We start from the raw sequence: 15,022 nt of genomic DNA, 5'->3' as shown, positions 1-15,022 counted from the left end.
GCACTTTATTTTCATTATTCATATTTGCATTTATAGTCTTTCATCTCAAAATCGAGACATCTATGGAGAGAAAGAAGAACACAGAGAGCTACTGTATGATATTTAGTTTAAATTGTGTGTTTTCATTTTCTTCCAGAGAGAAATTTCAGTGTTTCATATTTCTGAAGATGCTACACAGACCAAAACCAGGTAGGATTTGAAGATTGGATGGATATATGCACCATATAGCCCTAGAAGAGAATCAGGAATCACAAAATACAAATAAAGTACAGAAAATTAGACATTCACATCAGGTTTCATGGAACCTATTGTTCCACCCATTTAAGGTATGTGAAAAGGAAAACTCTGCTAACCAGCAAGACTTCCAAGCCTCAAAAATCTCTTTAAGTTTACTCATTCATTAATTCATTCACGCACAATTATTAAATGTATAATATACATGAGTCCTTTAAAGCATCAAGCACTTCTGACTTGTTCACTGTTGTATCCCCAAAGTTTGGAACAGTGCTTGGCGTGGGGTCAATGCTCAAAACTGTTTGTTGAATTAGTGCATGAATAAATGAATCAAAGCATTGTACTGAGTTCTCTAGCTAACACCCGAAATTAATCAGATGTAGATCATAGATACTTACCTCCTCCTAACTGTCCCAAACTAGTGCTCTCATCTCTGCTCAATCTGTAAATATTGCTGGTTGTCAAGGTTCTCTTTCTACCCTCTATTAAGTAAGATCATCAAATTCCTTTTTTATGTTTTCTTTTAATTAATTGGAAATATATATTCAAAAACTGCACAGGTCATTAGTGGACAGTATCAGATTTTTTGCAAGGTGAATGAATACACCCACAAACCAGCACCCAGATCAGGATTCGGAATAATACCAGCAGCCTAGAAACCTCCTCAAGCCTAAGCTCTGTTATTATTCCCTCCCTTCCTTCACTGTGCTATTACTGGATTTTAGTTTTGTCTTGTTTTGGATTTGATATAAATGGAAACACACACAATGCTATCTTATACGTCTGGCTTCTTTTTGTTCAATGCCATGCTTGCGAGATTCATCTATGTTGTTGGATATAGTAATGCTTATTTCGTTTTCATTTTTGTTTGATTCCCATTACATAAATAAATCTCAACTGATCGATCCATTATACTATTAGTAAACACTGGGCATTTGAATTGTTTCCATTCTGGCTACTAAGATAAATGCTGCTATGAATAATCATACATAATTTTTGGTGCCCATAGGTAGGCATTTTGAGAAAGTTTTTAGAAGGGTAATAGGGCATGCACATTTCGGTTTAAATATATACTGCCAACGAGTTTTCCAATGTGATGGTATTGTGTTAGCAGTCTGTGAGAGTTCCAGCTGGTTCACACACCTACCAATGCTTGCTATTTTTGCTCTTCTCTTTTTTTATGTTTTTATTAACTTTTTATTAGAGAAGTCATATATTTACTGAAATATCATGCATAAAAGGTATAAAATAGAGAGCTGGTATATACCATCATATTATTAAATACCTTGAATTAGTGTGGGAAATTTGTTGTAATTCATGAAAGAACATTTTTATAATTATACTATTAACTATAGTCCATTGTTTAGAATAGGTTTCATTGTGTTGTGTGGCCCTATGTTTTTTTCTTTTAGTTTTTATTCTAGTAATATATGTGTATATATTTATATATATATATACATATATATATGTATATATATATATGACCTAAAATTTCTCCCTTTTAACCACTGACGTATGTAATTCAATGCTGTTAATTATATTCACAATGTTGTGCTATAATCACCACCACCCATTACCAAAATTTTGCAATTAACCCAAATAGAATTTCTGAACAATTTAAGAATTCATTCTTGATTCCCTACCCCCAAACCAGCCCCGATAACCTATATTCCAGATTCTTACGTTGTTTGTTTCTTCCAATCATTTCATGTCAGTGAGATCATACAATAATTTTCCTTTTGTGTCTGGTTTACATAATTCAAAATATAGTCCTCAGTATTTATCCATGTTGTCAAATGAATCAGAACTTCATTCCTTTTCAATGCTGAATAATATTCCATTGTTTGTATGTACCACATTTTGTTGATCCATTTATCGGTTAATGGACACTTGGGTTGCATTTTTCCTTTGGCAATTGTGAATAATGTCACTATGAACATTGGTGTGCCAATGTCTCATGATGGTTAGATCATATGATAATTCTATACTTAGTTTCCTGAGGAACTGCCAAACTGTCTTCTTTGTCAGCTGCACCATTTTGCATTACCACCCAGCAATGAACAAGCATCCCTATTCCAAATACTACAACATTTGGAATTTTCTGGTTTTTCAATGGTAGTTATTCTAAAGGGTATGAAATAGTATCTCACGGTTTTGATTTGTGTGAATGATGGTGAGCATTTTTTTCATGTGCTCTTTGTCCATTGTATATTCTCTTTGGGGAAATGTCTACTGAAGTCCTTTGCCCAGTTTTTAATTGGGTATTTCATCTTTTTATGTTGAGTTGTAGGATTTCCTTATATATTCTGGATCAAATGCATATTGAATATGTGGTTTCCAAATATTTTCTGCCATTGAGTAGGTTGCCTTTTCACTTTCATGATAAAGTCCTTTGATGCACAAAAGTTTTTAATTTTGATGAGATATAAATAAAAATTTATAGATAAATACAATTTAACTATTTTTTAGATATCTATTTTTTTCTATTCATCTATTTTTTTATTTTGTTGCTTGTGCTTTGGATATAAAGTCTAAGAAACCCCATTGCCTAACCCAAGATCCTGAAGATGTTTCCCTAAATTATATTTAGGAGTTTTATAGTTCTGGCTCATATATTTAGTTCTTTGATCCATTTTTAATTCATTTTTAAATAAGGGTTGAGATAGGTGTCTTTTTTCTTTCTTTTGCATATGCATATCCAGTTGACCCAGAATATCGAAAAGACTATTCAATCCCAATTGAGTGGACTTGGCAACTTTATCAAATATCAATAGGCCATAGATATGAAGGACTATATCTGAACTCTCAATTTGGTCCCATTGGCCAATACAGCTATCTTTATGCCAGTACCATGCTGTTTTCACCACTGGAGCTTTATGATATGCTTTAAAGTTGGGAAGTGTGTCCTTCAACTTTATTGACCTTTCATAAGATATTCTTGGCTATTCTAAACTCCTTACCCTTCCAAATAAATTTGATAATTGGCTTTTCCATTTATGCAAATTAGGCCATTAGACTTTTTATCAGGATTGCATTGAATCTGTCAATCATTTTGGATATTATGAACAATGTTTCATCTTCCAATATATGAGCATAGAATATCCTTCGATTTATGTAGATCTTCCTTGACTTCTTTTAACCAAGTTTTATGGTTTTCTGGGTAAAAGTCTGTGGTAGTTAGGTTCAGGTGTCAACTTGGCCAGGTGAAGGTGCCCAGTTCTGTTGCTGTGGACATGAGCCAATGGTACGTGAAGCTCATCTGTTGCTGATTACATCTGCAGTCAGCTAGGAGGCGTGCCTGCTGCAATGAATGATTTTGATTTAATTGGCTGGGGTTTAAATGAGAGAGCTCAATGTAACACAGCCCAAGCAGCTCAGCATACCTCATTTCAGCACTCACAGTTCAGCCCAGGCCTTTGGAGATGCAGAAAGAAATCACCCTGGGGAAAGTTGTTGGAACCCAGAGATCTGGAGAGAAGGCCAGTAGAGATCACCCTGTGCCTTCCCACATAAGAAAGAACCTCAGTTATCTGCCTTTCCTCTGAAGAACTAATGAAATAAATCCCCTTTTATTAAAAGCTAATCCATGTCTGGTGTGTTGCATTCCGGTAGCTAGCAAACTAGAACCAAGTCCATTACATTCCTGATTAAATTTATTCCTAGCTATTTGACTTTTTAGTTGCTATTGTAAAAGGAAATTTTTCTTGTTTTCCTCCTTAGATTGCTCATCACTAGTGTATATAAACACTACTGATTTTTGCATTTTGATTTTGTAACCTGCCAATTTGTTTAGGTCATTTATTAGCTGTATTATCTTTTTTGTGTGTGCAGTTTTCAGGACTTTATATATACAGGATAATGCCATTTGCAAGTAGGGAAAATATTGCTTCTTCTGTTTCTGTTTCAGTGCCTTTAACTTCCTTTCCTTGCCCAATTGCTCTCACTCAAACTTCTAGATCAATGTTGAATAACAGTGGTGATATTGACCATCCTTTTCTTGTTCCAAATCTTAGTGGGGAGGCTTTAAGTATGCCACCATTGAGTATAATGTTAGCAGTGGGTTTTTCATGTGTGCCCTTTATTATGTTGAAGAAGTTTTCCTATATATCTTATTTTTCCAAGTGTTTTTATCAATAAAGAATGCTGGAGTTTGTCACATGCCTTTGTTTTAAATTTTTATTAGAGAAATTATGGGATTATAGAAAAACTGCATATAAAATACAGGATTCCCATATACCATCCTATTATTAGCACTTTGCATTGGTATGGTACATTTATTACAATTGATGGAAGCACATTTTTATAATTGTACTATTAACTAATTTCATGATCTAACTTAGGGTTCACTGTTTATATAGTTTCTATATAGTTTCTATAGTTTCATGGATTTTTAAAAAGTTTTTAGCCTATTATCATGTAAACAATATAACATTTCCTCCTTAACCACATTCAGATATATAATTCAGTGCTGTTAATTATGTTCACAATGTGTAATAGATCATCACCATCTATTACCAAAACATTTCCAAATAGGTGCTATGTACATTTTTTTAAAGAAAATAAAAGTAAAAAGAACACTAAAGTATTCCATACCCCCATATCCCCTATTGTTTATTTTTTATCAATTTTTTTCCTTTCTCATTTGTCCTTACACTGAATAAAGGGAGTGTCAGTCACAAGGCTTTCAAAATCACACAGATAGACTGCAAAAGCTCGATAGTTATTCAATCATTTTCAAGAATCAAGGCTATTGGATTATAGTCCAACAGTTTTTTCAGGTATTTCCCTCCAGCTACTCCAATACACCAAAAACTGAAAAGGGGTATCTATATATTGCATAAGAATAATCCAGAAGGACTTCTCAACTCTATTTGATATCATTCAGTCCCTGACATTTTATTTTGTTTCATTTCTCATCCCCCTTTTGGTCAAGAGGTCTTTCTCACTCCCATGTTTCCAGGGCCAAGCTCATCCCTGGAAGTCATGTCCCATGCTGCCAAGGAGATTTAAACCTCTGGGAGTCATGTCCCACATAGTGGGGAGAACAGTGGGTTCACCTACAGATTTGGCTTGTCAAATGTCTTGTTATCACCATTGAGATAATCATGCAGTTTTTCCCCTTCAGTTTGTTAATATGGTGATATTCTTGATTTTCTTGTATTGAAGCAACCTTGCATAACTGGGATAAAACCCACTTGATCATGGTATATAATTCTTCTAATGTGCTGTTGGATTCTGTTTTCTAATATTTTATTGAGGATGTTTTAGTCTATATTCATAGGAGAAATTGGTTTATAATTTTCTTTTCTTGTAGTATCTTTACCTAACTTTGGTTTTAGGGTGATGTTGGCTTCATAAAATGAGTATTGCAGCATTCTTTCCTCTTCAGTTTTTGGGAAAAGTTTGAACAAGATCAGTATAATTCTTCTTTTAATGTTTGGTAGAAATAACCCAGAAAGATATCTCATCCTGGGCTTTTGTTTGGTGGGAAGTTTTCGATGATTGATTCAATCTCTTTACTCATAATTGGTCTTTTGAGATCTTTGAATGTAGTGTAGGTTGTTCATATTTTTCTAGCAATTTGCTCATTTCATCTAGTTTCTCTAATTTGTTGGCATAGATTTCATCATAGTATTCTCTTTTGATTCTTTATATTTATGAGGGATGAGTAGAAATATCTCGCCTCTCATTTCTGAGTTTGCGTCTTCTCTCGTTTTCATTGTCAGTCTAAAGATTTGTCAAAAAAAAAACCTCTCAGTTTTGTTAATGCTCTCCATTGTTTTTTAATTCTCTTTCACATATTTCTGATCAAATCTTTGTTATTTGTTTCTTCTTGCTGTGTATATGTTTGCTCTATCCTTCTAGTTCCTTCAGGTGTGTGGATATGTCTTTGCTTTTTGCCTTTTCTTCTTTTGAAAATGTAGCATTTAGGGCTATAAATTTCCTTCTCTGCAATACCTTCCCTGCATTCCATATGTTTTGATATATTTTATTCTCATTTGCATTCATCTGAAAATATTTAATAATCTCATTTCTAATTTTTTTTCTCTGACCCATGATTGTTTAGGGGTGAGCTATTTAACTTCTATGTATTCAGTGATGTTCCAATTATCTTCCTACTATTGATTTCCATTCTGGTCAGAGAAGAAGTTTTGTATTATTTCAGCCTTTTAAAATTTATTGTGGCTTGTTTTGTGGCCCAACATGTGGCTATGCTGGAGAATGATCCACATGCAACTGTGAAGAATGCATATTCTGCTGTTTTGAGTGCAACGTTTTGTATATATCCGTTAGGTCTAGCTCATTTATCATATTTTTCAAGTTCTCTATATCCTTGTTGATCTTCTGTCTAAATAATCTATTGATAAGAGTGGTGTATTGAGGTCCCCAACTCTTATTGTAGAGGTATCTATTTCTTCTGTCGGTTTGCCAGTGTTTACTTCATGTATTTTATGACCCCATAGCCAGTGCATAACTATTTATGACTATTATTTCTATGGGTGGATTCACCCTTTTATTAATACATAGTGTCCTTCTTTGTCTCTTGTAACAGTATTTGACTTAAAGTCTATTTTTCCTATGTTGGTATAGCTACTTGAGCTCTCTTTTTGGTGACGCTTTGTATGGATTATCTTTTTCCATTCTTTCATTTTCAATCTATTTGTGTCTTTAGATCTAAGGTCAGTGTTTTGTAAACAACATATAGTTATATCATACTTAAAAAATCTAATCTGCTAATCTGTGTCTTTTGATTGGGGGAGTTTAATCCATTAACATTCAGTGTTATTATTGTATAGGCAGTATTTCAGATATTTTGTCTTTCATTTTTGATGTCATATCTTTTTTTTTTCATCCTTTTCTTTGTTGCAGCCTCCTTTTCTGTATAGCTGATCTTTTGGAACGTATCTATCTGATTCTTTTCTCATTTCTGTTTCTGTATGATTTTAAAACTTCCTTTGAGTCTACCGTAGACTTTTTTTGCACAACCTACATGTGGAAAAAATCTACTAATTTGAAAAGATACCAATTTAGCTTCAATAGTGTAAATGTTCTCTGCTCCCCATAGCCCTTCAGTTCCCTCTTTATATTGTTTTTGTCCCGCTTTACTTCTTTATATTTAATGGGTCCAGTATCAAGAAATATGATGTTTTCCTGTTCAATTGTATTCTGTCTCTGTTAGGAATTAAAGAGTAGAGTTATACATTAGGGATACAGTACTATTGTGTTTTGCATTTACCCTTTTAGTTACCCTTACTGATGATCTTCACTTCTCCACACTACCCCAAACCACTCTCTCCTGTCTTCTCAACCTGCAGACCTCCCTTTAGCTCTTGTAGGGTAGATCGTTGGTTGACAAACTCGGTTTCTGTTTATCTGTGAATGTTAGAAACTCTCCCTTAATTTTGAAGGATAGTTTTGCTGGATAAAGAATTTGGGGCTGGCAGTTTTTCTTTTTCAGTCACTTAAATACATTATACCACTGCCTTCTTGCTTCCATGGTTTCTGATGAGAAATCAGAATTTGGTCTTATTGAGGATTCCTTGTATGTGATGAATTGCTTTTCTCTTGCTGCCTTCAGAATTCTCTTTTTCTCTTTGGCATTTGATATTCTGATTGATTATGTGTCTTGGAGTTATTCTGTTAGGATTTATTCTGTTTGGACTACACTGTGCTTCTTGGACATGTCCATTTATGTCTTTCATAAGAGTTGGGAAATTTTTGGCCATTATTTCCTCAAATATTCTTTCTTCCCCTTTTCCTTTCTCTTCTGCTTCTGAGATACACAGCATGCGCATGTTTATAAGCTTCATTCTGTCACTCAGGTCTCTGAAGCACTGCTCAATTTTTTCTATTATTTGTTTATGTGTTATTCTGATTATATGATTTTGATTCCTCTCTTCTAGTTTGCTGATTCTTTCTTCTGCCTGTTCAAACCTGCTTTTAAATATCTCTAGTGTATTTTTAATTTCCATTATTGCACCTTTCATCCCAATGATTTCTTTTTAAACTTTCATATTCTTTTTTATGATCACATTTTGTCTTCTTAATACCATTTAGCTTTATATCTACTATTAGTTATTTTCTATCCACATTTTCTTTCTTTTCCTTGAATTTATTTAGATTTATTTGAACTTTTTGGGTTAGATGGTCCAATTTCTGGGTTTTCTCTGAAGTTTTCATTTATTCCCTTGACTGAGTCCTATTTACCTCTTTCTTATAATGGCCTTTTGATGATGTCTGGGTATCTGCTTATTTTAATGCATTAACTCTGAAGGTCAGTGTGCTGGTTTGAAAATTATGCACTCCCAGAAAAGCCATGTTCTCTTAATTCTGATCCATTCTTGTGGGGGCATCCTGATTCATTATTGTAGGGCAGGATCTTTTGATTAGTTTGTTTCCATGGAGATGGGACACACCCAATTGTGGGTATGACCTTTTGACTAGATGGAGATGTGACCCTGCACATTTAAGGTGGGCTTTGATTAGTTTACTGGTGTCTTGAAAAGAGACAGAGAGAAAGACAGGTCAGAAGTGGCAAAGACACAGAAGCTTGGAAATGCAGAAGCCCCAGGAGACACCAGTTGCTGAGAGAAATGAAAGAAGCTAGACAGGGGAGCTAGAGCTCAGCAGATATTGCCATGTGCCTTGCATGAAGTGCTAAGCAAGGACACACAGCATTGAAAAGCCAGAACCTGGAGAGAGCCAAGGGAAGCTAAGACAAGAAATTTTGTGTTTTCCCCAGAGAAGCAAAGAAAGGACCAGCAGATGCTGGCCACATGTCTTCTCATGTGATGGAGGAAACCTGGATGCCATCTGGCCCTTTCTTCAGAGTCAAGGTATCTTTCTCTGGATGCCTTAGTTTGGAAATTTTTAAACTTGTAACTTAGAAAATTCTCTTTATAAAAACCATATTCCATTTCTGATATAGTGCATTCTGGCAGCATTAACAAACTAAAGTAAGTCAGTTTTTTCTACTTGCCTAGGGCTTTATTTTTTTATTGGCTTTTGTGTTAAGTCTTCTTTTGATTTGGTTTGATCCACCTTATTCTGGACTTTTAGAGTAGCACATGTATAGGTGTTCAGATTTTCTGACCTCTTCTACACATGATTCATGCCCTGGATATGCAGTCCAATTGTTAAGATTGCCCTTATTGAGTGCAATTGTTTTGCCTTCAAAGGAAAGCTTCCTTTCCTCTGTTATTTCTCTGGAAATCTTGATCTCTTCTCTTTGCTTTTCTGCAGAATTTTCTTTGCAGCCCCTATGATTTATTTAAATTCATTTCCCCACTCAGTGCCCTGTTTTCCTTGCGCTTTTCAGTTCAGGGATCCATCCTGTCTTACAGCATTTCAGCTTCCTCTTAGCATCCCCCCAACCCTGCCATGCTTTCTTTTTTTTATTTTTTTCTGAGTCTTTTCTGCCTCTGGTTTCTTCACCCCAGGGAGTCAGATATTGTCAATCCAGAAAGGTCCATTTTGCATTTAGGTGTTCAGCAAACAGAGACTAGATTGAATGTATGTGCATGCATCATACCAAAAGTTCTGCCATGGTCTCTTTTTTTTCCTGGGGATACTTTTGTATGCAGTACTCCTCAGCTGCTTGTGTTCCACTCTGAATCTGTGCAGATTTTTGTTCCTGTGCTTGGATATGCATGGAGTTCTAACTTGCTGCTGTGAATGGCTCTATGGCCTGCATCTATAACATGAGGGACCCAGGCCGCTCTGCCTCTGTATCACCCCCTTGCTGTGCTGGGCTAACTGAGGGGAAGAGGGTTCAACTGGTGCCTCCAAGATGTAAATCTCCTACCTGATTTTGGTATTTGTTTTATTTTCCTTCAATTCAGCATTTGTGGAGTCCTTCTCCAGTCTCTGTTTGCTCCAGGGTTCCAACAAAATGGGATTTATCTTTTATTAGCTGATTGTGAGGGGAGATTTTTTCAGGGGATATCTAATGTTGCCATGTTATTGATGGCACTTCTGTCTTTTTCATGTTGACCTTCCTTTCTAGTAGGTATGTAGTTGTGATTTTGATTTGCCTTTCCTTAATAAATAATGGTGTTGAGCTCCTTTCATACATTTATTAGTCATTTGGGTATCCTTTTGGAAGAACTCTTTGCCCATATTTTATTTTTCTATTGATTTTTAGGGGTTTTACAGAGTTCTGGTTTTGTGAGTCCTTGGCAGATAAATGCATTACAAACATCTTCTCCCACTCAATTCCTTGCCTTTTTATTTCTTCTATGGTGTTTTTTTTTCTTTTTTGATGAAAGGAAAAAATTCCGTGTTATCATCTAAAAGCTTTATTATTTTATATTCACTGTTCAGATAAAAAAAATCCACATAGAATTAGTTTTTACATGCAATGTGAATTAGGATTAAAGGCATTTTTTTGCATATGGATAGCCAGTTGATCTTTCCCTAATTTACTGTAGTAACTATCATGTTGGCATAAATCAAATAACCTCATGTATATAAATATCAGTTTATTCCATTGGTTACTTTGTTTTTATTCTTGTGCCAGTATCATATTGTCATAATTATTATTACTTTAATAATAAATTATGGTACTTATAAAGTAATTTTTCCAACTTTGTTCTTCTTTTCAATTTTTGTCTCTTTGAATTTCCATAAGATGTTAGCATCAACTTGTAAATTTTCTCTCTCTGTCTCTGTCTCTCTCTTTCTCTCTCTCTCTCTCACACACACACACACAATTAAAAAACCCTCAACAAATTTGGTTAAAATTAGAAAATTATCTATACCAGAATAAGGGAGAAAATGCAACTTTTATCTCTATATACCCTTTGAACACCACAATACATTATCCCTATGTTTTAACTTTATTATTATATTGTTATTGTTGTTTGCTGTTGTTGCTTCCATTTTTCATTCCTTACTGATTTCCATGATTTCATCTGATATCATAGTTCCTTCTGCATTGGAAATTCATCAGTACATATATATGTAAGTGCATATATACATGTATACACCCATATAAAAATATGTATGTATGTGTATTAGTTTATAGTATGCATGTGATAGTACTGAATTCTCTCCCATTGTATTTGTTTGGAAATATCTTTATTTTCCACTACATAGAAAATTCTAGATTTATAGTTATTTATAGTTGTCCCCTTTCAACATTCTAAAAGTATTATTCCATTGTTGTCTGACTTCCATCATTACTATTGAGAAGCCAGTTTCAATTGAATTGTTGCTCCTTTAAGATACATTTTTTATTTTCCATCAACTCATTTAAGACTTTTCTCTGACTTGATTTTCAACAATATAAGTGAGTCTTGCATTTGCAGCACTTCTTGAATCCATGGCTTATTGTCTTTTATCAGATTAGGGAAATTCTTGACCATTCTAGTTTAAATATTTCCTTTCTTCTATTTTTTTTTCTTTTTGCTCTAGGAATTCAAATGCACATTAGACCTTTTCACTGTGTTCCATATATCTCTTTTGCTCTTTTTTTTATTTTCCATATTTTTAAAGCTCCGTTTTTTTGTCTGTATTATCTGTTTTTTACTGACCTTTCTTCCACATCACTAATCTTCTGTTCTGCTATATCTAATATGCTATATAACCTATCTATCAAGTTTTTAATTGGTTTTGAAGTTTATTTTGTATAATTCTCATGTGATTTTTTTAGATAGATTATAGTTCATGTATGAAATGCTCTCTTCTATTTTCATGGATATATTAATCATTAATAATATCATATTAATCATTATTTTAAAGTTCATGTCTGATAACTTAAATATCTTAATTGCCTTCATGTATGTTCTATTACCTAGTTGGGCGTTTTTAAATTTAATGACAGATTCCTATGAAAAATTGTAGGAGCTCTGGGTAATATTGTCTTTGTCCAAATATAAATGTCTTTAGCTGGTAATTAGAGCAAGAGCATGCCATTATAGTCCAATCAGGGATTGAGCTGATTTATGGGTGTTTATCATTTTTCTAGAGCCTGGTCTGTTTCTAGTTTACCCTCACTTCTTCAGTATAATCCTGCAGGGATCCAGGCTGAAAGTCTGCATGGCTAATAAGGCCCTAAGATCTAATTTTTTATCTTCCCAGATAGGAGCAATTGATAGATCTGCTTAAATTTTCTGCCTCTCAGTACCTGCAAATCAAGGGATACCTTGGGAGGAAAGGCAGTCATGCTAACAAGCTTACTTTAATGCACTTCTTTTTTCTTTGAGCTTTTGTCTCCTCATGGCCTAAATTCTTTGGTAGCACTGATCTCTAAAGTGTATTCACTCAGCCCTGCATATGTCATAAAAACTCTTCTCAGCCGTCCTGTCTTAGTAGCTGCATTCATCTTGGTTTTTCAGCCACTTCATCTTTATTGTTTATGAAATGATAAATGTCTCAATGCTGAAAATGGGATTAAAGTTTGGGAGCACCTTAGTGAGTTTCCCATTTCTCCAGTAGCTTGCCCATTTAAGCTCTGACTGTCTTGATGGCACTGTTATACTTTGAAACATCTTTTCTTTTTTTTAAATTTTATTCCATTTCTCTAATTGTACTCATTGGGAAGATTTATCTGCCATGAGCTAATCTACCATGCTCAGAAGCAGAAAGACACACCCATGATTTTGTGCACAGATGACTCACAAAATATTTCACCAGCCTAAACTTTTTCTGCCAAACTGTAGGCCCAAGGGAACAGTTGGACATTTTCATCTGAGTGACCCACTGTCTAACCAGTATATTCATTTTCTAGATCCCATACATAATAGCCTCAAAGCTTCTGTTCCATTCAATATGCCATCTTTCACTCTATCTTCAGCTTTTCCCTCCCTGCTGGTTCCTTCTCATTAAAATTCAATACATTTAAGTATTTAATTTCTTAAAAATAAATAGGACAGAAGAAGTCTATCAACCCCATCTGCCAATGCCTCTGTTTTCTCCATCACAATGAAATGTCTTAAAAGAGTCTGCTTTCACAACTCCACTTTCTCACCTCCCAGGTGCTCCTCCACTCCTGCCACCCAGCTTCTGATGCACTGCTCCCCAGAATCATCGATGGCCTCCTTGTTGCTAAACCCAGTCCACATGCCTCATTCCTTTACTTATCTGCTTTGACTACTTTGCATCTTTTGACTTGTTCCCTGCCTTTATTTTCATAACTTGGCTCTTCATTCCATACTAGTCCTACTTTGTCTGTTGCTTGTAGGCTCACTTTCCTCTGTATGATCCAAATATTCATCCATAGGGTTTGGTTCTGCTGTCCTTCACTATTTTCACTCTCTATTGGTAATGTCCAAGTCAGGCAGAGGAGCAGGAAAACCCCTTTGTGAAAACAAAGAAGAAACTGCTGGTGGGTGGGGTAAGTAATGGAGTTAGTGAAGCTACCTACTCTGTACCTCAAATAATTCAAATGCTGACTCCAGAAAATCTCCAAACCTTTCACCTGAACTTCAGCATTGCACATCCAAATATCAAGGGAGATTCACATTCAAATGTACCTCAAACACCGGATACTCCACATGTCCCTAAATAAACTTATTACCTAATACTATCCTATCCTATTGTATCCTATATCTCTATGAATGGTACATAATTGACCCAAATGCTCAAACCAGAAGCCTGGGAATCCTGCATGTTTCTTTTCTCCCAATAAAAAGCTCCAATGTCATCCTCCAAACCCCTCTCTCTAGGATTTTAACTTCACAGTGTTTGTGTGTGTGAAATATTGCAAATAATATATCATATTATCATACCATTTTGACATGTCTATCTCTTCCACCTGACCATGAGTTACTCAATGGCAGGTATTATGTCTTATTTATCTCTGAACACCCAGTGCCTAGCATTGCTCATTCCTTATAAATATTTTTGAACTTATTGCATATATCAAGACTACATATGATAGGTGTCAGGGAAGTAGAACAGATAACTTTCTGTGGTAGTCATCAAAGAAATGATTCTTGGGTATGGAAACATCAGTGAGGTAGGAATAGATAGGATTTTATAAATGGATATGACAGGGAAGGGATTTCTAGACTGCCACATACTAGTGGTGTTTCTTTGGAAAAGTAATATAATAATATGTAAGCATTAATTTTCTCATATGTAAAATGGAAATTATTTTTTTATTATATCTGTGCAAATTAAATGAGTTGGTGCATGTAAAGCACTTAGGACACAGTAAGCACTAAGTAAAGGTTAATCATTATTAGTATTAATGAAAAAAAACACAGGTTCTAGTACAGCCAAGAAGGTACATGGTGCAGGTATGGGAGAGTCAAAAGATCTGCATGGTTTAAAAAGCAAAACATGAAGGAGTGTATTGGAAGTTTTAGTTGTAAAGTGAAGAGAAATTTTAATCACAAGAGGCAGAGAACGCTCTCCTAAGTAGTCTGATATCTTTAATATATAAACATCTGTCAGGCATGCATGGCCAATCAATCTGGAGCCTACTTGCTACTTCCAGGTTGTGAGTATCTCTGTGGCTCCAGTTAATTTGGTTTGCACCAACAAAACTGAAGTAAAGAGAGAAACCTGATGAACATTAACAAAAGTAATGAGAATAATTGAAAGAATAATTTTCAAATAAAAATTATATTTCTGTGCTCACTTCGGCAGCACATATAACAATACAGAGAAGATTAGCATGGCCCCTGTGCAAGGATGACACGCAAATTCGTGAAGAGTTCTATATTTAAAAGGAAAAAAAAGAAAAAAATCGTATTTCTGATTTTTCAAAGCTGTTCTTTCATTCTTTGCAAATGACCCATCAGAGCTTTCAAAGCAAGTCCAGGTACATGATCCCATTTTA

At 34.7% G+C, this 15,022-nt stretch overlaps 1 pseudogene; it reads left to right on the top strand.

Moving 5' to 3' along the window:
- Window positions 1-14,813: 14,813 nt before the first annotated feature.
- Window positions 14,814-14,909, top strand: LOC143665110 (U6 spliceosomal RNA; annotated as a pseudogene).
- The last annotated feature ends 113 nt before the right edge of the window (window positions 14,910-15,022 follow it).

This window comes from Tamandua tetradactyla, chromosome 20 (assembly GCF_023851605.1).
Source record: "Tamandua tetradactyla isolate mTamTet1 chromosome 20, mTamTet1.pri, whole genome shotgun sequence".
Taxonomy (NCBI): domain Eukaryota; kingdom Metazoa; phylum Chordata; class Mammalia; order Pilosa; family Myrmecophagidae; genus Tamandua; species Tamandua tetradactyla.
The sequence above is the reverse complement of the archived record's forward strand: the minus strand, read 5'-3'. Positions and strand labels throughout refer to the sequence as shown.